Source organism: Apus apus, chromosome 26 (assembly GCF_020740795.1).
Source record: "Apus apus isolate bApuApu2 chromosome 26, bApuApu2.pri.cur, whole genome shotgun sequence".
Lineage (NCBI taxonomy): Eukaryota > Metazoa > Chordata > Aves > Apodiformes > Apodidae > Apus > Apus apus.
In genome coordinates this window covers 382,800-407,922 of record NC_067307.1, presented here as the reverse complement: position 1 = coordinate 407,922, position 25,123 = coordinate 382,800, and the positions used below count along the sequence as shown (strand labels likewise).

At 41.7% G+C, this 25,123-nt stretch overlaps 1 protein-coding gene across 3 annotated transcripts in view; it reads left to right on the top strand.

Annotated features, from left to right (window-relative positions):
• The window catches only part of LRRTM4 (leucine rich repeat transmembrane neuronal 4), a 212,183-nt gene that overhangs the window by 16,201 nt on the left and 170,859 nt on the right, over positions 1-25,123 (top strand). The window lies entirely within an intron of this gene.

The following is a 25,123-nucleotide window of genomic DNA, read 5'->3' as shown; positions in this document are numbered from 1 at the left end:
ATTTCAGCTGCTGGGAAGGAGAGGTAAATGTTTGAAGCTCTTGAGGTGTCTATAAACACTAGAAAGATGAATTAATTTTTTTTTTGCTTTTCGGGATGAAAGTTTCTCTCGTTAAGGAACAACAGTCAGGGGAATGATGGTGGCTATTTGGAATAATTTAGACTTCAGAAAAATATAGATTAAGTTGAAGTAAACTACTATGATAAAGGCATCTGGAGTGTTGCTCTCCATTTTACTAGCAGTGGCTAAAAGAGAGTCGCATTTTTCATGTATTGGTAGAAGCAGGAGCTTGAAGACCTTTCATGTTTTAAAAATAAATACGGAAAGCTCTTTACTCCAGACCCCACATCAAATCTTTAGCAGTTTATGGCATATTTAAAGATAAGGGACTGCAGCACAACCCTAGAGTTAGGCATTCACTTGTTTTCCTTGAGAAGCAGGAAGACACCAGCTGCCTTACTAGCTTTTCTGAAGTTGAGCCTTGTAAAGGCCCTCGGTCAAACAGTACATTTGCAAATATCTGTGTGGGTAGAAGGAGGTTATTGTTTTTTTTAATTTTATTTCATCTTAGTGATCAGTGAAGACTTAGCTTGAGAGACAACTCTACTGGAGTTAATAGTTTCATGTGCTTAAAGCTGTGTAATGATTTTGACTCAGCAACATGGAATATACAAATAGGAAAAGCTCTCAGTGCTTCACTTGTCTGTTGTTCAGCTGTGGCAAGAAAATACCATATTTTTCATTGCTCCATTATCAGTGACTCCATTAATGAGTATATAAGAAATGTGTTTACCTGAGAACGCCTTTGCTTATTTATTCCTGGTAAGGAGGATTTGTGCAATTACTTTTTAGTGCTTGTTCCTAAATCCCACACGTGATGTGGTATTAGGAGACTGTGGTTGATTTTGCATTCTTGGTTGTGAACAGCCTTCCTGAGAGTGCTTCATGTGCCCGTTGAAATTTATTAGTATCCATTTGTGCAAATTGGGTTTGACTTGGTTAGATTTTGATCAATGCCTTTGACAGCCAGTTGGGATGAAAAGTGTGCTAAAGATGAGCAGTGCTGAGTGGGCTGCAGTTCTAGGATCCTGGTTTTTTAAAAGTGGATGTTTTCACTTTCTGACAATGTGGCATCTTTAAGATGTTTCATATTTGGCACCTGAAATCCCTAACTGATTTCGGACCACAGAGATGATGGGAAAAAAAAAATGTGTTTTGGGGTTGCTTTCTCCAGAGTGGTGTTGTCTTCAAAAAAGAAACCAACCTGCCATACCCTTATTATTTCTACCAGTATCATGGGAATGAAAGTGTGGAGGTTTTTTCCTGTTAGCAGCACAAGTAGAAAGTGATACTAACAAAATTATTTTGAATTTTCACTGGCTGTCACAAGGAACATTAATTTGTCCTGAAAGACTGTCTCCTTTTCATGCTCAAGTTTAACACCACCGAAGTTTCATTAGCTTGAATAAAATGCTGTTTAATTTACATCAGGGTGATATGGAAGACAGCTGAATCTGCACACCATAACTGAAGTCCACGTAATGAAACCATGATCTGTAAAAGAATTTGGATTATGGTCGTAGTGCACATAAGATAGGGAATGTGTGATGTTCGGGAGATTGATATTTGGATAATTTGGATTATGACAGGTCTGGTAACAGAAGGTCAGTGTGGCATAATTTCTTCATGTTGATGTCAATAGTTACACACAGCATTAAACACAAGGGGACCCCATTTTTCCAGGTTTCCAGGTGCTGTGGCAGTATAGAACAACTCTGCTCCTCTTTTGAGGTGAAGTTAAGCTGGTGCACAGCTCTGCAGAACTCAAGCTGTTTATTGTATTGTCTGTGGAATTCTTGGTTCTGGTGTAAATCAGTAAGGTTGTACTGAACCATCATGACAGCGCTGTCCCAGGCTGTGACTGATGGAAAGTACACTCTGTATTTGCCTGGTGATTGAGGAAGCACTGGCTATTAGCACAGAAGATTTCAGGAGACAGAAGGCAGCATATCCTTGAAGGCACATGTAGCAACCATAAGTCCCCACTGAAATGCTGTCTTCAGCTTGGATTTCACATTCTTTGTCTCCATAGCTACAAGGTTCCACTTTAAAAGGATAGATATGCACTGTGCAGTACTTAAAAATGGTAAGAAAAAAATACCTTGTAGTGTCTTCAGCAGTGGCAAGGTTTTATGTTAAGGAAAAAAAATAAAATGGAACATCTCATTATTTACTAATTTGCCCAAATGTATATACTTGTGAGGAAATTACTCTTTTGTATAAATGGGACATGGCTGAGGTGCATCCTTCTGTAGGTCTGACTTGCTTGTTCAGGGTGCTCAGACTGAGGTTTAAGGACCACTTGGAGAGGAGGAGAGTGTCTGGTTATCAAAATAAGTGCAGGCAGGCTTTCAGAATTCATTGCTTACAAGTTTATTGATTTTACTGGTTTTAGCAATTTATTTTTTTTTCAAATTATTATCTATCTCCCCCACCCTCCCATCTGTAAGCAGTTATGGTGTCCAAAATTGTGTGTCTCAGGAAACAAATAATAGGTTAGTGCCATTTTAACCTGGAAAAGATGCCTGAGCCTGCTCTGTTGCTGGTAGTTGGTGATAGTTGATGGTCTCCAAGCATAGCCTGAGGTCATGTGAACATGCCTGTTAAGTTCCCAGTGATGGTTTTGGTTTTAGAAGTATCCAGCTCAGCTCATCCATAAACCACTGGTTTTCCATGGCAGAACTGGCCTTGAAACAACATGCCTGGGTATTTACGCAGGTTCTTTTTCTCCCAGCAGCTGCACACGTGAGCAGGGGCAGTGCTGGTTGTTGTAAGAGCAGTGAGATTTCTAGCATGTAACAAAGGGGCACAAATGTACAGGAGCTGCCCTGTACTGACTGGGTCCTTACCCTGCAAGTTGGGGAGCTGCAGGTATGGTTTGGATGGCTGCTTTTTCAAGGCTATGCTTTACAAATTATTTCTTCTGCTACAGAGGAAGAGCCAAAGTCAGGCTTTGCTGTAAATGGGACCAGCTCTCTTGGCATTGGTGGGATTATAATCACTGACACCTGGCCTATGATATTCTAGTTAGTCTGTTGGCAAGGACATCTAAAATAACTGGATGCTTATGATTTTGGCTCTCCCCATCCAGTTAGCAGACTGCTGCTATCTCATTTTGGTATTTGCTTTGCTTTATGTGTGTGCAACTAATTCCCTCTCTCTTTCCTATTTATTTGTACATTTGCTGAAGATCTGGGAGCCATAAAAAGCAATTTCATAAGCCAAGCTGTAATATTATGTATTTCATCCATACCACACACAAAGCGCCTGTAGATAACACACGATGAAGGTATATGGGGAGAAGGAACAAAAATGTTTTGCTTCTTTCTACTGGAAGGTAGATCTGGTGAGTTGGGCAGGGAGAAACTTGATGAAATTCGACAAGGGCAAGTGTAGAGCCTTGCATCTGGGGAAGAACAACCCTGTGTACCAGTACAGGTTGGGGGCTGACCTGCAGGGTAGAAGAAAGGGACCTGGGGGTCCTGGTGGACAGGAGGATGACCATGAGCCAGCAGTGTGCCCTTGCAACCAAGAAGGCCAATGACATCCTGGGGTATATATTAGAAAGAGGGTGGTTAGTAGGTCAAGGGAGGTTCTCCTCCCCTCTATTCTGCCTTGGTGAGGCCGCATCTGGAATATTGTGTCTGGTTCTGGGCCCCTCAGTTCAAGAAGGACAGGGAACTGCTTGAAAGAGTCCAGGGCAGAGCCACAGAAGTGCTGAAGGGAGTGGAACATCTCCCTGATGAGGAAAGGCTGAGGGAGCTGGTCTCTTTAGCTTGGAGAAGAGGAGACCCAGGGGCGACCTCATCCATGGTTACAAATATGTTAAGGGCAAGTGTCAGGAGGGTGGAGCCAGGCTTTGTTCAGTGATGTCCAGTGATAGGACAAGGGGCAGTGGGTGCAAACTGGAACATAGGAGGTTCCACGTAAACATCAGAAGAAACTTCTTTCCTGTGAGAGTGACAGAGCCCCAGAACAGGCTGCCCAGAGAGAGTCTCCTTGGCTGGAGAAATTCAAAACCCACCAGGACACATTCCTGTGTGATATGCTCTGGGTGAACCTGCTCACCTGTTCACATCCAACTACATCCCTGTTGTGGTGCCTCCTGTGTTTTCCATTGAGGTGAAAACCAGGGCAGCTGTCACTCGTATTCGTACATGTTAAATCAGTCACACAAAATTATGTTCACTTTGAATTCTGCTTCCTCCTCTCTTGCCAGTGGAAAGAAATAGATTGATAAAGGAATGCAACATATGCAGACTTGGGCTGCTGTTGACCTCCTCCTTTTGAGCTTAATTTAAAAGAAAATGTTGGCAATGCCACTGTTGTTTACTATTTATTTATAAAACACCATCGCTATTTTGTTTTGAGCAAAATCCCAAAAGGAAAAACCAAAATAATCTCCATGGCTGGGATCATGTTTAGTCCAAGGTTCCATTTCTGCAAGGGTGTTGATGGTTGTGTAACCCAATTTTGGAAGGGCTGCCCAGGGGCTAAGCTTGAGCTTATGGGGTATTGTGACCTCAGGAATGAAATCACTTAATGATTCAGCATAATTTTTGAATTGTTTTTAAGAACAATTGATGGTTTTCCCTTGGGTCAGCTTTATGTTTTGATAAGGAGTACTCAGCAAGGACTTCATGGCAGAGGTGTGAGTTCACCACAGCTTGTGGGAATGCAAAGGAAGGTGATTGCACAGGTAGTGCATTACAAAGAGAATATGGGAGGTGGTGAGTGAGGAATATGGGAAGCAGTAATTGTTACTGCTGCCATCATTTTAGAGCCAAAGCAGTCAGTGGCATTGCCTTTCCAGTGAGTCTCTTTGGAGCAGTGTGTCAGATGGGCATTGTTACATGAGCTTTCTCATACCCTTCTTTGCTCAGCTTCCTGTTCTGCCTCCCTTTCTCCACCTCTCTGTGGTTGTAGATGGACCTTAAGTTCTTGCTTGAGTTGTTAACAAGGGTGAGTCAATCTAATGGAACTCTCACATGAGCTGTGTTTGTATTGGGAGAGTAAGCAAAGGCTAAGCTGATAGTGCCTTTCCTCAGTCCAGTATATCTGGAAGAAATAAGTTAGTGGCTCAGAGGTGAAATCTTTCAAGCGTAGGGCCAGTCAGAGGTTTCAGGAGAAGGTAAATTTTAGAAACGCGTTCAGGATTAGGATCAAAGGTAGAAATTTGTGTTTGTTACCATTCAGAGCCTTCATCAGCAATTGCAGACTCATTATTGCAAGCATAATGTCAAGATACAGGAAGTTGTGCTATAGAAGTGCCAGTGATTTAGCAATAAATGAACAGTGGCAAATTTTCCTGGGCTCAGCACTTGTGTGAGATTTCCCAAAGATATGACCAACATGACTGGCTGTATTTCCGGAAGAACTCAGCCAGCTCTACCTCAGCAGCAGCTGAGACACTGGTTGTAAATTTGCAAAGGAATCTGCAGAGGATGCCGAGGACTTCTGAGTGTCTATCTCAGGCCTTGTTCTGGTGCCTGGGTGGGAGATCAGCCCGGCTGAAATCTGGTCTTGCAGCACAGGTGCTCTGGAGGCCTTGAAAGTGATTTGCTCTGAGATAATGCAGATGATCAGTGGCAAAGGGAGAAGTTGAACCTGCATCTCCCAGGTTTTTACTTGGGTTTGGAAACTTTCCCAGCCACATTTCAGGCATTACATTTGCTCTGCTGGGTCTCATCCAGAGGCTGACAGTTAATTGTCAGAGCTGTGAAATTGCACTGAGTATACAGTGTCTTTCTTACACACGGTTTTCAGTCAGGAGGGTAACTGATTAGCCATCATCCGGCCTGCCCTCTCATCACCTTTTTCTACTTCCTCTAATTTTGCCACTTTCTAGTAACTTCATGGTGTGAGTTATGCACAGTGAGGACTGCTTGAGAGGAGAGGATGCTGCATTGTAAAAGCTTTGTACAAGAGAAGAAAATGCTTGTATTCCTCTTAAAATCATTGCTCAGGCCCTGTGAAGCATTCCTGCGTTGCTGGAATTGTGACAGATGCAGTTTGCCCTTTTCATCTGTCGTTTCCTTTCTCTCACCCCTTCTGCTTTTGCTTAAACTCTGTGATGTGCTACAGTATTTTAAGGAGAAAAAAATCGATTTTAGTCCATTGTGTAGCTCATGCCAGGAGGGAGAACACTTAACAGAGATAGTAAAAAAATCTGTTGAATCTATTAATTTGCTTTGTTTGGTTTTGGTTTTGTGGTTTTTGTTTGTTTTGTTTTGTTTTTTTCTTTTAAACAGGCACCAAAAAATTAAAAAACCCCCATAATCTAAAAAGGGCAAAAAATCTTATTAGTAAGCATCCTGCTGCCGGAAATGTTCCTCAAACTCTCCTCCAGAATAATAGAGTTGACCTGATTCTTGATGTTAAGACTGTTACCTAAACTCCACAGGCTGTTACAGCCCAGAGCTCTGAGCTGCTCTGGCTGCTGGGAATAACAAAAGCTGTGTACATGCTGCTTTACTCTGCTTCTGGACAGGGATGCTGTGCACCTCCTTTTGGACATCTTCCCCTGGTACAAGTGACTTGTAGGTCTCCTGGCCTTCAGGACTGCAGTCCAGGTCTCAGCAGGGCAGGGTGTTGTACTTCCAGTGGGATGATCTACCTGTTATCTCCGGGAATCTGGCTGCAGCCTGCTGTCAAGTTAGCCATGTCATAAACATTTAGACATGAAAACTTCCTGTGATTTGTGTTTGTAGCACCACAGCTATCCTGGCATTTGGTCATTTCTAACCAGGTGTTTCAGGGCTGGACACAGATGGACTGCAGCAGTAAACATTTTTGGCACTGATCAGCTTTTATCACACCTGCAGCCAAACAGGCTTAGATTGCTTGTAGATTTCTCCATGTAGACAAAAAGATGACTGGATCAATTCTCAGGGATTTTTTGGAAGTTGTCATGTGTGTTCCTCACTGCAAAATTCCAGCTTTATTAGAAGCCAGAGTATGAAGTCAAGGGAGGGCCTGAGGGGATGTTACTTTATGGGAATACTGGCTTCTTGGCCGAGTTAATTAGTTTTGTCTTTGCCTCTAGAAGTCACAGTGAAATAGAGAGCTCTTCCTGGTAGTTGTTATCAGTCATACTGTTGTTGTGGACACTGGAACGGGAATTGTTCCACCTGCAAGGATGGGGAAAGCAGGAAAGGCCAGAAAATGCTGCGCATCAATAGTCTCTCACAATCTGGGGTATATGATGGCTGCAGCAAAATCTCCACTGTTGTTTCTTCAAGTACAGATCAATGCATGCAAACTGTTTTTTAAATAATTTAGGGGTTGTTCAGGTACATTTAAATATAACTGGGTAGAATATGAGAAGGTCGTGGGTGCTATCAAGCCAAGAGAGTCTTTCCTAAAAGCTCTATGGGCTGTGTCTGTCAGTGGCAAAGTTACTAGAGCAAAGGACAGGACTTTGCAAAGATGATTGAGCTTCTCTTTGTTTTCTATCCTTTGGGTGACTAAAAAGCAAGGACTTTTTTGCATAGTACTTTTCATCAGGAGTTCTCAAAACTCATAAAGCAAGTAACATTATTGTAGCTTTTCCTTCCTGTATCACAGATGACAATCTTATGCAACAGCTGTTTGCTAGGAGAGCTCCAGTTTTTTCCCCATCACCATCTCATTCTGTTTCCTCTGAAAGACACAGCAGTAGAAAGACTGTATTTCTGGTTTTAGCCTATAGGGAAAACTAGCACGATCAGTTTGTTTGTGATCACAGGTGATCATTGAGGTTGTGTGCTTGTATGGTTATGTGTTTTGTTGATGTGAAGTTCTAACTGGGGAAGACTGACCTTAGTCTTGATTTTGCTGCTAAATTTTCAAAATTCTTCTGCCATATAAAAGTACTTGGTATTTTTTTGTCAAACATTTTGGCTGCATTGCAGAAGTGTTACATCAGGAGAAAGATGAGATGGTTGTTAAGTCACTTTGTGTCGGGTGTATTGTGGGGACGTGGCATGTCCTTCGTCCCAACAGGCAGAGCTCCATAATTCTGTGGTGTACCAAGATCTTTTGAGACATTCAGTGTTGGGTGTGTGCACAATGCTCCCAACTGCATACTGGTATAAATATACATTGTAGAAAAAGCAATCTTGAGCTCCAGTGTATAACAGGCAATGTAAGAACCAGTCTTAAAGCAGAAGGCTCATTATGTTTTTTTCCTCTGTTTGTCTGAACACTCTGCTCAAGGCTGGGGTTTTTTCTTGTATGAAAGCAGTAGGCTTTTCCTGTATTTTCCTTGTGTTTTAATCCACTTAAGCAGGCATTAGAAAGTGAAAGAAGGCAAACTTGATGTGATTGTAGTATTACTACCGTGGCTAGTTGTGTTTAGAAAGCAGCTGGAACTCCCAATTTAATCACTGTATAAAAATATTGAAGGAATCTTTTTGTGCCTGGGAGAACAGGGCACAGCAGGTGATCTAAACAGGAGGGGCACAGAAAGAGGAGAAGGAGGCATGAAGAGCTGTCTGCTTGCAGGAGATGATCTGAACAGTGAGTATTGCAGTCCAGGTTTGAAGCAGCCTTTGAGAATATTCTGCTCCCTGGATGATTCCAGCTCTCAGTGGCGGGCAGTGAAAAGGCCTTCCCAAGTTCTGTGCTTGCACTGTGCGCAGGATCCAGCTCCCTCCTGGGCATCAGGCCAAGGAAGGACCTGTCTGGCACTGAGTACAAGCTTCAAGGTCTGCATGGGAAGGTCAGTCTTACTCTTCATGCCTTGCACTCTCATACACCCTAGCTCATTTTTTCCCCAGACTTTTCCGCTGCATAGAGCATCTTTGATGAATAGACTTGAGTTGTGTGGTTTTGCTCATTTTCAAACTAAGTTCTCATTAAAAATCAGCTTCTCCTTCTGTGTGATGGCCTCTGAAACCCCAGATGATTCTTCACTGCTCTCATGTTTTACTAACACATCCATTTGGATTATCTTTGTGCCATGATGGATGCTTTAAAGGGAACCAACAAGGCCATCAAATTCTTGCCCTGGTTAAACTAGCATTTGTTAATGTTCTAAATCATCTGGGGCCTGAAATGTGCTACTTCTTAAATTTAGAATGATGTGATTGCCTGAAGCCTCTCTATGTGTTATTTAAATAATCGCAATTGTGGTTTCTTGAGACTGACAGGTTACAAATAGTTTTCCTCCCCCCCCAAGTAATTTGGTATGAATGATAAGCCAAACAGCTATTTTTTGAACTGCACATCTGATACTGTCCTTCCCATTCAGACTCCATTTCACTGCTATTATTTGATTGTCCTGAAATAATCGACAGTGTCATTCTTAAAGGCTAGTTAATTACCTCACACTTCTTCCATTATGTGAAGATGAGACAAATTCATTTTCTGGGTCATCATTGCCCCTTTAATTTACCAGAACGTGTGTTAAGGAGTACTGAGGGTCAGGGCAGATGGTCAGTGCCTGTGTGTACACACACACTCAGACAGACACTTTGTCAGAACAGACAGAACAAGTCCTAAGAATAATATATTTTAGTAACTCTTTTTTCCCATATATAATGTCATGTCTCATCCAAGATTTTTTGGAAATAGAAGCCTTAGTGTTCCTAACATAGTTTTCCTCTGTTGCTCCCATGTGATGGGCCTTCACCTGGAGAGGTGTATAACTGCTGTGCTCTAACAGGCAAAAGGAAGAACAACTTAGTAAGATTCCACATTGTTTGGAAAAAAACTCTGATTATGGTTCCTGTCACTCCTAGTACTGAGGAGGAAAAAAAGCTGCAGATACTGAAGTTGACCAAGAATTTGTACAAAGCCCTGCTTGACTTTTGATCTTGCCTAGCTTCAGAGCAGCCCTGTACCATGGGTGTAAGAATGAGACAGAACTGGTATTAGTGGGAACATCCTCAGGCTTCCATTAAGCATAATCCCACCAGGCAATTATGCATTGCTGCTCTTTAATGTAGGTCTGTATGTGTTTAGAGCTCTAATTTGTGGAAGAACCTAAGGCCAGATCTTAGTTTGCTCCTCTGGATCCTCCTCACTTTTCCAGTTACACAAATAAACCATACCCCTTTTTTGGGGGGACTCTTGAGTGTAGAGATGTGTCAGGCTGACACATTCCGCATTAAGTAAGATCCAAGAATACAGGCAAGAGCTTCTTCACAGGAATCAAGCTTAACCTTCCCTTCCAAGACTGAAGGATGTCCTTGCTCCTGGTGAATTTGGAAAGCAAAGTGATCCACCACTACAGGATTTGGGTGCTGGTCTAAAATCCACTGTTAATTTCTTGTGTGAGCTGGGGAGATTTTCATTGCAAACTGTCATACTTCAAAAGAAAAAAGGAAAGCCAGGTCATGTTGGCTTTCATTAGAACTTGAGCATTGAAACCAATCCTTTAAATCTTGGACAGTGTCTCCTGTCTGGTAGTATTTGCTGTCCCACCTGCTTCCACCGTGGGCAAGCAGGACAGGATTGCCTTTCACTCTTGCCCACAGTGCCTGACAGAATAGGGCTGGGGCTGGAGCTACTGCTTGAGCAGGAAAGAAAGAAGTATTTTCTGGAGCCTCAAGGGACTCCTACTGAGAATGTTGTGTTCCTTGCATAAAAGCCAGGCTGAAGTGGTCTACTTTGACTTGGTGTGGTATTAGCACGTGCCTATTTAGTTCTTCTGAAATGTCTGTGCTGTGTTCAGATGCAACAGAAACTGACTTACAGCTACTCAGGTGCTCCTTTGTCCCCACAGTTTTCTACAGTGCAGTGAAATGGCAGGATTTTAATGTAAATTTCTGATCCATTTCTTCCCCCACCATTATAATTTTCTTTCCCAGGGCCTCTAAACCACATGGTGGGCTTCTGTCTTAAAAAGCCACATCAATGGCACATGCAAAGTGAAATGGGGGAATGAAGGCAGTCGGTGTTTTGCAGTTGGAACCCAAATAGTACAAATCAAAAAAGGAGGCAACCCACTGGAGGTTTTGAATTACTAGGAATTTTTATTTGAAAACAAAATCTAGGGTTTTTTTCTTTGTTGCCTTTTCATTATTGAATATATTAGGAGTCCCAGTGCGCATAGAGATTGAACAGTCTGAAGCATTGATTAACCTTTTTGTATTTATGATTAGCTCCCCAACATTTATTATATTAGCTTTTGAGAACAAAAGCTTTGGATTTCTGTAATAGACAAGGGACTGGAATTAATGTTGCTTCAATAAGTTTTATACAGAAGTTATAAGGAAAAGGCAGGTGTAACATTTTGTATTTACCCACCTCTCATGTCTAATGAAGACTGGAGGGGGACGTTTTGCCCTGATACACATACGTTTTAAATGGAGAAGAGGCAGTCAGCCCTCTGCTTTGCCTTCTTGTGTTTCAAAGGCCACACAACTTCCCCACGTTACACTGTTCATAAAACCAGTCATTTCTTTGGACTAAAAAGTGGCTCCAGAGAGTTATTTGAGGACTTAGAGAGAAAACTCCACTTCTGTGATAATTTGTTGCAAAGGTTAATAACCCTCACAGCGAAAAACAACTTGTCCAGCTGTTAAAATCATTCCTTTCTCCACAATGACATCAAGTTAATCTGAGAGGATGATGTGTGGTATTTACTGTGTGGCTGAGATGTGTGTGTGTGTTACCCAGCCCTGGAACCTGACTCTGGTACTAAAAGAACACCTGCTTCCTAAACTATTTCATACACATTTCTTAATACCTTGTTGTGACAGTGCAGGTTTTTGTCACATGTGAAAATGGCTTGTGTGATGGTTTATTTGTATATGTTGGGGTTTTGTCTTTTGAGCTTCCAGGCAAACATTTGACCAACGTGACTGTTCCTGGGAAGGCCCAGAGTCCCATGGGAGTGCAAAGCATTCTGGTTTGCATCCAGGCCTTTGTGGGAGTGTAATTGCAGATACAGCAAATATCTGGGCTAGCTTTTTATGTTCAGAACATGCAACGTTACTTTTCAAGATTATTTTCATGCTGTTGCCAGCTTTTATTTCCAAAACTAATGCTCCTGTGGAATGTTGTGATAGGAAATAATTTTGGTGATATTTTCTAAGAGCTTTTCATGTGGTGTGTATAAAGCGTTTATCCCTGTTGTGGAGACCTGAGGAACAGAGAGAATAAGTGACCCAAAGTCACTGCTTTTAAAGTGTGTTCCATTGAAGAACTGAAATCAGTGAGTTTCCTCCCTGGTTCTGTGGCTTCTAAACCACTTTTCTTAGCAGCTTAATAGTGGTAATGTTCAAATTTTATTGTGTGCTTATTATCAAGGATGGGAAGTTAAATTAGCACATGAATATGTTCTTTCACTGCTAAAATTCCTCTTCAGTTACATCAAGGCCTCAACTGGAAAAAAAATCCAAACCCTTTTCCCTTTTTTAAAACCACATTGTTATTGTGAGTCTCCACTGGGTGGGCAGGGAAGGCAGGGTTTGAGTTAGCCATATTTCAGACTTATCATAGCAGTTAATTATTTGCTATGTGTATACTTTGAAAGAGGTTTAAAAAGTACTGGTTAATCACTGATGAGTTTTAAAATGGGTTAAGTACATAAATAAGAGTTCACATGTGATTTCTGATAGTTTCTTGTAGTGTGTATTTATTAATTCTTGGTGAGCGGTTTACAAACACAGGCCAGATCTGAAATGTACTCACATGAGTTGTAGTCATTAAACAAATAAAAACCTCAGAAAAATAAAGTCTACTTCACAGAAACAGCAGTTAAGTGATTCAGGGAAACTAGGTTGAAACATTCAGTGAACAAAATGTAGTTTATAATTGTTCATAATGAATGCTGAGATTAAAGGTAGAGACTCTGGACCCTTCAGTGAAAGTTTCCCAGTCTGGATGACAGCGTTTTAAAAAGCTCTGTTCTAGAGGTCTCATTTCAGATACTCCACATCAATCAGGACTTTTTAAACACAGGAGTTGGGTGGTTTTAAGTGTAGTCAGAAGGCTCCCTACCCTCACCCCTTAGCATGGGGACAGACGTGTCTTACTATAGTTTATGAACTTTCACTGCTTTGGGGCACCTTTGTAGCAAAGAGACTTTCTTTGCAGGGAAGGTTTCCAAGTCATCCCAGGGGAGAAAGAAGGAATGAGAAGTCGGGCTGTCCAAAGAGTCACACTAATGTAAACCATACAGAAGTAGATGGAGGATTTAGATGACTTCTGAAATGTCTGCCTACATGTGTTGTATTATGCTTTGCATACCCCACAGTGGAGGTCTGGGCTCCTGCACAAAGCAGAGTGTGACGGGATGGGGGAAAACGCAATTCTTGCAATGAGACTTGATTTCCCTGTAGTTAGGAGGGTTCTGAAAGTGTTAGAACTTGAAACCATAAAACCAGTGCACCTGTGAGACCAATATTCCTTTCCAAAACAGAAAAAAATGCTAGGGGGTGTGTTTTTCAGTGACAGGAATGAGTCCAGTAAAATAGTTGTTGTCCAAAATGCCCCACTTGTGAGTTGCTGTGTTTAGAGAAGAGCAAAGTGTGTGGCGTTTGTGTGTCAGTTATATGTGGATACGGGACTTTCAGATAACGTGTACAGGTTCTTCCCTGAATGCCAGAGTCTGTATAGACCCTTCAAAAACAGCAAAAGTCCATTTTTCTCTCTGCTTATGTTTACTGAATCAATATTTATATATTGTGATCTCACTGAAAACTGGTGTTTATGGCTGGTTTTCCTGGTGCATCAGGCTGTGGCTTTGTTTTAGAGCTCTGCAATATTCTTTTTCTTTCAGGCAGGCACTTAAAATATTTTTTCCTCTCTCTTGTGTTGATTGCTAATTATGTGGTTGCAAGGTTTGCTTTGTTTCCTTTTAAAAGTGTTTGCTGGGGACTATTTCATCATCACCTTTGAATCAGACAACTGCATGAATATCAGAGAGCTGTTAGAAGCTTTGCTTGCCACCTGTCTCCCTTCCAATGAGTCAGTTCTGATTATTGTATTTCACCTTCTTCATCCATTTGATGTTTTATCATCTGAAGCGTTTCTTTCCTCCCTTCCCCCTGTTTTTTTATTTGGCATGTCTTTTTACCTACCTCTGAGCCTCAGCTGACTTCTTCAAGGAAGAACTTGCCAGATTTCTTTACAGTAAGGATCCTTAGAAGAGGCTGCTGCTCTACTGCTGTCCATTTTTATGTATTTTAGAGGCAGTTTGAAGTGATATTTTCCTCCTTGTGTTTTACAGGGCTGTCTTAAATTTTCTAGCAAAACACCCATGAAAAGTTTGATCATGATTTTCCTCCTATTTTTGCTTTTCATAGCAATGATTTATTATATATTATATTTATTATTTATAGTGGCTCTGCTGAGTTTGACCCCCCCTATTCCAGGTGCTGAATACACGTTTAGACTGTCTCTTCACAGTGAACGGGCTGTCCAAACAGCCTGTGCAAATACTTGCAATTTGTAATCACATTGTTCCTAATTTTATTCAGTGCAGGTCTATGCAGGCAAGTGGAGACAAAGCTGAGCTCAGTCCATGTTCTCCAAGCCAGCATGACATGGGGCAGTTCTAAACCAATTAAAAATACTGCTCTATTAGTGTGACCTTGTGTCTGAGCTCAGGAACAGGGTGCTCTGGGCTCAGATGCCTTCCCACACACATTACCAGGATGCAATGAAAAGGACTGTTCATTCTCACTGCTATTTTCTCCTTCCCTGCTTTCACTGTTCAAGTTCCTGCTTGGTTTGTACACCACGTAAGAAGCATTGCTTTGGCAATAGCTGCTTTCATCCCTCTGCTCCTGCGTAGAGACCCTCTGTGCCATGAGCTGTGCCATTTGTCTCGGAGCCAGGCAGGTCCCCTCTCTGCAGCCTCTCTGCTTTGGTTTCTTAGTCTAGTGACCAGCTTCCAAGGTTGCTGTGTCCTTCTACAACTTTTTCCTCTGGTGCTGTAACCAGACCGTTGGCCTATGTATTTGATTGTCATCACCTCCTTTCTCAAACACAGAATCCTACTGAAGCCGAAACACCATGGAATCGCTTCAACCATGTAGATGGACAACAGGATCTGGACTTCCCAGGTTTAAACTAAGTTTTCTCTTTATGCCATCCAGATTCTCAGTAACTCTAATCTCAGTCCCATTTTAGAACTCATATTGTACAAAATACCATAGAATGGTGAAGGTGGGAAGGGGTCTTAAAGATCATCAGGTTCCAACCTCCCTGCATGGGCAGGGACACCTCCCACTGGACCAGGCTGCACAAAGCCTCATCCAACCAGGCTTTAATCACCTCCAGGGAGGGACATCAACAACCTCCCTGGGCAACCTATTCCAGTGCCCTCCTACTCTCATGGTAAAGAACTTCTCACAGAAAATATACCAGAAAATAACTGTTTTCTCTGGAATGTAGTAACTTCCAGGACATTTACAGAGCCACACTGGGCAGTATTGCTTTCTTCTGTCAGAAGCGTTTGAGAAATTTTGATCTACCACAGGTGGATTTAGCACTCCACTGGTCTTCATCCTCCTAACAGGATGGTTTCTGCCTTTGCCATGAGGGATCCGTTTAGCAGACAGTTGAGATAATGTTTGGAAGTGTTTGGAGCAGACAGTCCAGTGAGCATCTGGGGTAGGTGAGAAATGCCTTCACGTCTGCCTGGTTGCCTTTGGCTATTCCATTAATCTCCGGGATGACTGAAGGCTTCAGACCACCCCTGACTCCCTTTAATTAACAGACAGGAATGAGCCCAGGGCTGCACTGGCCCTTGCCTTTGGTGTCAAGCCAGGTCTCCCCTTCCCAGCTGTACTGGTGCAGCAGGGTGTGCGGAGGATCCTCTTCATGTTCACACACGGCAGAGAGCGAAACGTGCCAATTAGGAGATAATCTGCATGCTCCCCAGATCTGAAGAGTGAGCTATTTAGGAGAGACGTAGCCTCCCCCTTCATTTGAACTGCTTTAGAAGGCTTATCAGAAAATTGTGGTTTTACATACATGGGCAATAGCAGAAATAGGACACAAGAAGTATTTATGGAAACAGCCTAGAAATTAAAACTGGGGTCTGCCATTCCTCCATTCCAAAATTGAAGAAAGACCTTGAAAACCTCTTCATAATGCTGGTAGGAGTACTAGTGTGTGCTGACCCGTTTTGGCCACCTTGTTTGCGTGATAGAGAGTGTTATATGATCAATTAATGAAACTGTGATTGCGGAACAGAAAAATAACAAGTATCAGGCAGAGAGGAACGGTATCCGTTTGAATTATTGATGACCTCCTGCAGTACCGTGAGTCACCACTGTTTTCTGGTAAAAACTGTAAGATTTGAGTGAACGCAGAGAGACTGGTGGAAAGCACTTGGCCTCTCTCATAGTTGGAGTGTGCATCAGGGCAAGGCACCCCGCTTCAGATGGGCTGGCAGGCACAGCTCAGTGTTACTGCACAGGATATGGGATGGGTTGATAAAACCATTTATCAACAGGACTGTTTAGTGCAGCAATCAGTGTCCTGGCTGCTTTGGGTGGCAGGGCAGGAAGGCTGGGTGCTGATTACCTCTCTGTGAATGGAATCTAAAAGACAGGAGGCTCTGCCACTGGGCAGTCTGGATCAGATCTTACCTTCCATTTGTCAGTTTAAATGCAGCTGCATTAACTACAAATGAAAAGATTCAAAGCTCTGTAGTGTTGTGGCCCATGTGGAAAGCACTTGCTAATTTTCAGGTAGTTTCTTAAAGGATGGATGGAAACATTGTTCTGTGTTTGTGTTGCACCCAGAGCTCTGGGTTCCTGATGCACAGAGTCAGAAGAGCAGGAAGAAAGAATACTTGCAGAAACAGTCCAGTTCAAAACTTGAGCAGTTTGGGCAGCCATCCCAGGAAATACACTCATTTGTTCCTTCCATCTCAGGTTTGAAAGGCTCTGTGGGGATGGCACAGAGTAGGTTGGCACCTGTGGAGGATGGCACGGGTTGTACCTATTTGGTGGCTACAGAGAGGGCTCCTCTCTTCAGAGCTGACCAGCTGGAACACTACATTCCCTCCCCACAAAAAGTCCAGTAGTGCCTGTCCCAACCATGTATGCAGTTTATTTAAGTCTCTACTAAAGTATATGCAAATGAATAAACAAAAGAATACAGCCTGTCCCAAGCTGTTGAAGTTTATTTCAACTTACAGAAACAGATCAGAGATGTTTTCTCTTACATACCTCTTACGTCATCAAGACAGTTGAGAGAAAACTGTCTTGGGGCCACGGGAACAGGGGCCAGCTCTCACAGCCCTGTTCCTGTCTGAACACTGCCTGCCTCCTTTAGAGCTCAGCCTTCTCTTTTGACTCTCATCAGTTTGGACAGTGGGATGGGGTTGTGCACAACTTCCTCTTCCTGGGTCTGTGAGCCTGGGACTCCACTGGGGCCTCTAAAGTCTACTGCAATAAAAATAATAATAAATTTGCCCTTTTCGCAGTAGTCTTTAACTTTTGCTGCCATTTAGAAAAGCAGGCAGCACATAACCATACGAAAATGTCATTTGCAAACATTTACCTCTCCAGTGCTCACTGTGGTTTCATGGGATGCTTTCTAGAATCACACAGCTAAGAAATGGGAATCATTTAGCTTGCTCGTGTGCTGGGACTGCCTGGACAGGATTAGAAAAAGGCACAAGGGAAACCACATTAACAAGCTCATGAGCAAGGGGGCTATCAAAGTTGTTTAAAGGAAAATTAAGGAGGAAAGAAGAGACACTAAAAAGATTTCCTCATCAGTATTCTTCTTTTGTTTCTGTCCTCCCGTGACTTTTATGGGTCTGAGCTGTTTTTTCTTGTGTGATGGGCTTTGGCCTTTCTTCTTCTAAGTAATGGCCAATATATTTTAATTGAACAAATCTCATTTTCCTCAATGCTTAATAGAAAGATTTAAAGACAATCTAAAAATGAAACTGGTGTTCATGTGGATTTAAAATAATTAACAGGAATGTTCCCTTGAGTATTTTAGGTATTATAATACATACCTAATAGGATGTCGACTCTGGTTTTCAGAATGCTTTGAGACTTCCTTGAAACATTGGATCTTCCCCGGCTCAGGCCCTGAGTTTGTGTTACTAGCTTCTTCCTGGTCCTTGGATGTGCTGCATGAGCAAGAGAGGGCAAAAACTTGCTCTGCTACTCTGGCAGTTGCCTGAGTTCTGCATGGCTTTCCTTTCCTTTTGCATGCAAGGGAAGTGAATGTGTTTCTTGCTGTGACATCCCGAGTCAGCTGCAGTTGGCAGAGGGTTGCCTGAAGTGAGCTGAAGGAAACATAAGTATGGACATTTGTGATTGCAACTGTGTGGGGGCTTGGATTGGCCTTGGCAGGAATTGTAGAATTGTATCCTTTAAGAATATTAGGAATTAGACTTTACAGTCACACCTGGTTAAGGTAGCCAGTGTGTCCCCAACCCTCCCCACTACCTTGTGCTGCTGATGTTACTGGTGGTTTTATCAGTGCTGTGATAGGTAGTACAAGAGGAATTAAGCGAAGGGTATTTTTCATCTACATATAAAATTAATTTTGTTTATTCTTCTTACTATTACTTCTGTAAAATACTAAACTCAATTGCAGATAGGACAAGCCATCTGCTTCCTGTCACAGCTACTGTATATTACATGCGTATGGGGAAATTGCTTATTGATTTAACCAAGTGTGAACAACTGCTACTAGGAAACCACAAAAGTATCCGTAACGCTAATAGATTCTATCAGAGGTGACATGCTGCACTTGGTTCTTGGCTAGAGGGCATCAACTTTTAACCAAAGATTTTTTAAAAAATCCGTTATTTCTTTATGGATGACTGCACTATTAAAGCTGTAATGAAAAATTTCTTGCAGAAAGAGAGGCAATACACTTAAAGACAATAATGTGTATATGTTTTATTGACCTTACTGTACTTTATGTGCTGGAATTAGGCCTGGCTTCTGCAAAGTCTTGAAGTTATTTATGTCAGCTGGATCATCAAGTGAGTATCAGTGTTGTCTGCTTACTGTTGTTGTAGTATCTGCATCCATATATTTAATACATAATTTGCATGACCTGGACTTTATTTCTAACCAGTTTGACAGATGAAAACGTTGCAAGAAGCTGGTACAGGGCACCCTCAGAATTGCTGTATTCCTGCAGTGATTAAGGCATCTCCGTTTTCAAATGAACCGCTTTTGTCGGATTAAACAATTACAATATTTTAGGGAGGGAAGTTGGAATAGATCCTAAATTTGAAGAGACTGATTTGTTCTGAGCCACAGAATAGGAAGGAAGGAAAAGGAAGGAAGGAAAAGGAAGGCAGGAAAAGGCAGGAAGGCAGGAAGGCAGGAAGGAAGGCAGGAAGGAAGGCAGGAAGGAAGGCAGGAAGGAAGGCAGGAAGGAAGGCAGGAAGGAAGGCAGGAAGGAAGGCAGGAAGGAAGGCAGGAAGGAAGGCAGGAAGGAAGGCAGGAAGGAAGGCAGGAAGGAAGGCAGGAAGGAAGGAAGGAAGGAAGAAAGAAAAAGGAAGGAAGGAAGGAAGAAAAAGGAAGGAAGGCAGGAAGGAAGGCAGGAAGGAAGGAAGGAAGGAAGGAAGGAAGAAAGAAAAAGGAAGGAAGGAAGGAAGAAAAAGGAAGAAAGAGAGAGAGAGTCTAGAGTCTGTAAAAACAGCCAGATAACAGAAATCCATTTGTTTTGTCTTGTGGAATTCCTCAGAAATTCAGAGCTGTAACCATAACTTTCTGAAGGAATCTTTTCTTTGGACTTCTGTAGTTGGAACTTGTTTCTGTGTGTATGCTGTGACTGTGCTCATCTCACAGATGTTTATCTCTGTTTTCCCTGCATTTATCTTTTAGAAAGTGTCATCTCTTCTTGAATTAATGTTCCTCTCTTTAAACAACTATGGCATTTTGTCATGGTTTCCAAGTGGTATCTATTCAGAATTCCTTGAGTGTGAAACATTATTAGTAGAATTGCTTGTATATATCAATGTATTTTTACATTTTTAGCAAAGTTTGCAAATAAAAATGCCAAAGAAGGATCAGAAACATCATTTCACTGGATGCCATGAGGTACAGTCAGGAGGAAGAACTGCTTAGCACAGTTTTACTAATATTATTGTGCAGCCTTTTTTAGAGAGTCTCCCAGTTTCGTTCTGTCTTTTTATCTTACTCATCATCTTGTTTTGCATTGTCTGCTTTTTACTTTAGAATTACCTTCAACCTTGTCACTGTTAATGTCTGGGGGACATTTTCTTGATTGTATTTGAAGATGAGTGCTTCTGGCATAAGTGTCCAGAGATGTTTTTACAAGGCCAGTGTGAGAAACCTACTACAGATGTTCTGGATTTTCATATTTAACATAGGAGCAGGCAACGGCGGCTCATGGTGGGATCATCTGACCCGACTCTTTGCTGAAGGAAAGCTGTAGGCTTGTGTAGGATTTTGGAGTGATTTTTCTCCTAAAATTAAAAGTAATTAAACGGCTAATTAATTTTGGTTTAGAATCTCTGATAAAGAGAACTGGCAGACAGACTGTACCCAGAGGGTGACAGGAAATACTGGGGTCCTCCAGGGATTGATATTGGGCTCGATGCTAGTTAACATCTTTGTAAGTGACCTGGATGTTGGGATCAAGACACCCTGATGACGATGCCAAGGTGAGTGGAGAGGTTGGCACTCTAGGAGGGAGAGCCACCCTCCAAGATGACCTGAGCAGCCTGGAGGAGTGGGCTAGCAAGAACCTTACGAAGTTCAATGGGGAGAAGTCTAAGGTCTTGCACTTGGGAACGCGTAACCCAGGAGCACAATTCAGACTGGGATCCACCTGGCTGGAGAGCAGCCCTGTGGAGACCTAAGGTTCATAGTGGGTTGCAGGCTTGACATGAGGGCACGGTGTGCTGCAGGGCAAAGAAAGCCAACAGGAGGTGACCTGGCACCCTACCTGCAGTACAAGACAGGAATCATGAGTAACTCCAGGAAAAAAAACCTTGTTTCTATGTCCACAATATCTGGTCTTCTGACTGAGGGGTTGGGGAAGATACAAAGTCAGATGTGCAAGAGCCTGTTGAGTTGGAGAGGCAAGAGTTGGCCAATAATTTTGTCCTGGTGAGAATGTGATGTCATTTGAATCATTAAAATGATGTTTTATGCTCATCAATGAATTTTATCTCAGCTAAGGTGCTACACCACTGAATTCTAGTGGTTGTGATGCTGTTGAATTAATAGAGGCTACATCAGTGGCTATAACATAATGATGAAAAATCAGTGGGAAAAAGGAATGCATTTGCTGCAGACATACATGAGTGCCATTTTCTGAATTCTTAATTGGCCTTGAAAATGTGCCAGTTCATCTCCTTCTCCAAGCAGGAGCTCCTCAGCCATTACTCACTGTTTAGAGGGAACAGCTCCACACCAAGAGTGTTAATGCAGCCATTAGCTGTCAGTTGGACCAAACTTGCATGTTTGTGTGTTGAGATCTAAACTTGGACTCAGAAAGGGGGATGTGAAATAGCACAATCTGCCACTCAATTATTGCAGTTTAACATACATTTTAATAATAATAAAAAAACACCAACAAAAAAACCCCAAACAAACAAACAAAACAACCTGCTATAAGATTGTGGAATTTGACTCCCAGAAGAACCCAGATACAGGAGATTAATGGCAGTGACTCATCTAAACATAGAATATTTTATTTTCACACTGCACTTGATTTAGGAGACATTCATTTTAGCATCTGTCAAGAGTAATGTATGTACACAAATAGACTGTCAGGAACTGGATGTGATTGCAAGTTGTGTAATGAATCTCCTCTCTGACTTCATAAATGCAGAACAAAACCCTGTGTGGAACTGTGCTAGTTAGTTCTAACAAACAAGCTAAATATAACAACTGTCTTTATTCAGTGTTTCCTGGAGCCATGAATAGTTGCTCACATGTTGTAAAAGCACCTGTGAGAATCCAGGCTCCTCAGTCCCAAAGATTTTTTTGGTGTGCTCCCAGGGAAGTTCCAGAGGCAAAAGCTGAAGTGCATGGCCTCTGCAGAGTAAAACTGACATGCATTTCCTGTGGATCTTGCATAAAATTGATGTGCACTAGATTTTGTGAATCATTTGCCTAGTGCCTAGAGCTATTAAAGAATGCAAAAGTTTTGAAAGAAAGGAAGATGATTTTTCATTAAACTCTTCATGAAATGTGGGGACACATGCTTGCATCAGTGTCCCTTGGACTGAGTTTGGCAGCTATAAATACCAATATTCTGTCTTCCAACTGATAGTGGGCTACTCTTGACATTGACAATTTCCACTAGCTTTACTTCTTGGCTCTGCAGCTGGGGGAAAAATAAATGCAATGCAGTATCTGTCATGGTGCTTTGGAGCATATTAACATGTGATGTTTATGGATAAGTTAAATTTGTCTTGTGTATAGTGGAGATCTTATTAAATTAAAAGCCCTTCTTAATAGTAATCCTGTACTTCCTCAGAGTTCTTTCTTTCTGAGTCTCAGAAGCAGATACTAAAGCTTTTAGGATAAAATAGTATTTCAGGCTTTTTTTTCTTCTTTCTGCAGTAATTGAGCAGTAAGTTGATCAGGCTTGGCCAAGTACAGATCCATCTAGTGGCTTCTAACTTTCCTAACCTCAATAATTTCAATATAAGGATGGCTTTGTTATTTATCAGAGGTACTGAACATCTACTCCAACACTCTGAAGCCTGTGGAAGCTTCTGGTATTCTGTTAAATGAAGAGTCCATCTGATCTTAACTGCATTAGCTGGTGTGATCTCCTATGTGTCAGATGAAGTCACACCTCTGTTTCAAAGAGGGATCTTTTAAAATGGCAATAAATAATCTCACTTTTAATTTGCCCAGCAACACGGGAGCTGTTAATACTTCCTCCTAGTACCTAATTTGTACTGTGAATTTTACTTCATGACAAAGGATCAGTAGATACCATGTTCAACTGATCACAGCTCTTTCAAAGAGTGTAGGTGATACTGCTCTGAGTTATGATAAAAATAATGTAAAACTGAATGCTCCACTTAGTTAATAATAATGCTTAGGCACATTACATCTTCAAGAAGCTGTACAAACATTAACTAATTAGTACCCCCAACTAATACATAATACTCCATCATGGCATGTAATTATGTATTACTATTAGAGCTGGAGGAATTATACATTGTGAATAAATTATCCAGCAAATTTTCTTTTTTCCCTTACTGTTATGAATTTGTTTGCAAAATATTCCGAGGTGTTGTGGTTGTTGTTGATCTCACCTTTGCTGTAATGGCAGTAAAAGGTATCCTTTATATTCCTTTATATTCTATGTCACTGGTTCCTTTTGTCTGTTGATGGTGGTTTGTGACTGTTGTTTTGTAGCAGCACCTCCAGGCCCAGCTGAGTGCAAGGCCTCCCTGTGCAAGGTGCACATTTATACTTATATTGACCTGACAGAGAATAATGGCTTTGAAGAGAAGGAACAAAATGGTGAGTGGGGAGATGGACGTGGTGGGAAGGAGTAAGTGATCATGGAGCATGTCGAGTAAATCCATTTGGTGTGATTGTATGAGAATCAAATGCAGGTTTCTTGACATCCATTCCCTTAGACAATGCCTTTTCTCTTAATTAGGTCATAATAATTTATTGCAATGTCACAGTAGCTCCTTAAGTCTCCAGAATCTCAGTTTTCCTACCTCTGAAGTAGGTCAGTGTTTACAGTCTTGACAGGGGGGTGCTGGGAGGCGTGACGATGGTAGCATTCCCAGGGAAGGCACATTGCTTTGGAACAGGGGAACTGTTCAGACAGGGCCCTGCCTCTGCCAGGCCCTGTTGCTGTTCTGTGCTGAGATGCCTTCCCTCTGCTTCTGCAAGCTGTTTGCAACCAGCCTGTGTGGCAGCAGCATGCCTGGGTGTCCCAGAGCAGTGCTGCTCACCAAGGTTTGACGTGCTGCCTGGAGAAGCCTCACCATTGAGCAGGATGCACTGACTCACACACACCAGGAGCAAAGTCTGTCAGTACTTCCTTTGCAAATGTCTCTGCATTTATATTTACAATTTAATTGTTGTTGCTTTCCCAGCATTTTCTGGTGCATGAGTGAGACTGGAAGTTTTTAATCTTAGAAAAGAGGTGACTAAGATGAAGCATGATTAAAGTATTCTCAGTAATGACTGATTTGGAGAATAGTTATTTGGAGCTTCTCTTCTGTCTCATTAGTCAAAAATTAGAAGATAACAAAACTGAAAGATCCTGAAAAATCTGGAAAAAATACCATTTTTCACTGAAAGGAAGAAATCTCTGAAAGTCATTGTCACAGTGTGTCCTTAGATTGAGATTTGCTTGCTTTAAAGAGGACTGAAGAAGAAAAACTGAAAGTGTTTCAGGTAGTGTTTTAAAAATATGCACAGATAAAAAATTCATTCTTCAGGTTTAAGCCAGTCTCAGATAATGAGGGGAAAGATGACTTTCTTGTTTGGGAAATGATTTTTTGTCTTCTTGCTGTAGAGTTTCTTGTGGCCTTAGTCGACCTATCTCCATTTGTGTGATGGAGCTGAAAAGCCCTAGCTGTTAAATATTATGGTAGTTCTTTTTGTGTCAAACAAGGTTGTCCCTTTCTGGAAAATGCCACCACAGATGTATTTCTTATGGAACCTCCTCTCCTGTCTGCCATATTCACACTTTCTGTTAACAGTTGCTCTGATTTTGGTCTGCTGTTCAAAGCCATACACTAAAAATTACCACTTCAATTTTCTGTGTTAAATGCAGATGGAACAGAAGGCTAAGGGTGATAGATCTGCAAGGAAAGTCTCTTGTCATTTTTTCTACTCTATTTTGAAGAAGAGGAGGTGAAAATATAAATATGGCCCAAATGCAGAATGTTAGTCTGTGAAAGCTCCAGGGATTATGATGGTGGACATAGCATTGTGAGGGTAACCACAGCAACTAGGTGCTTTGTGCATTCTTTGCAGTGAGTATCAGAAAATGCCACTTTCTTGTCAAATGCAGTAAATTTATAATTGTCTGCCTAGAATGTCGTACTTTACAGAATTGTTCTTCATGTTTTGACACTGGCTGTTTTTAATGGTGTTCCATTAAAGTATAAAAAGATTTTATGGAGAAAAGAAAAGGAAGGGCATTCCTGGCTCAAAAATGAATGTATCTGATC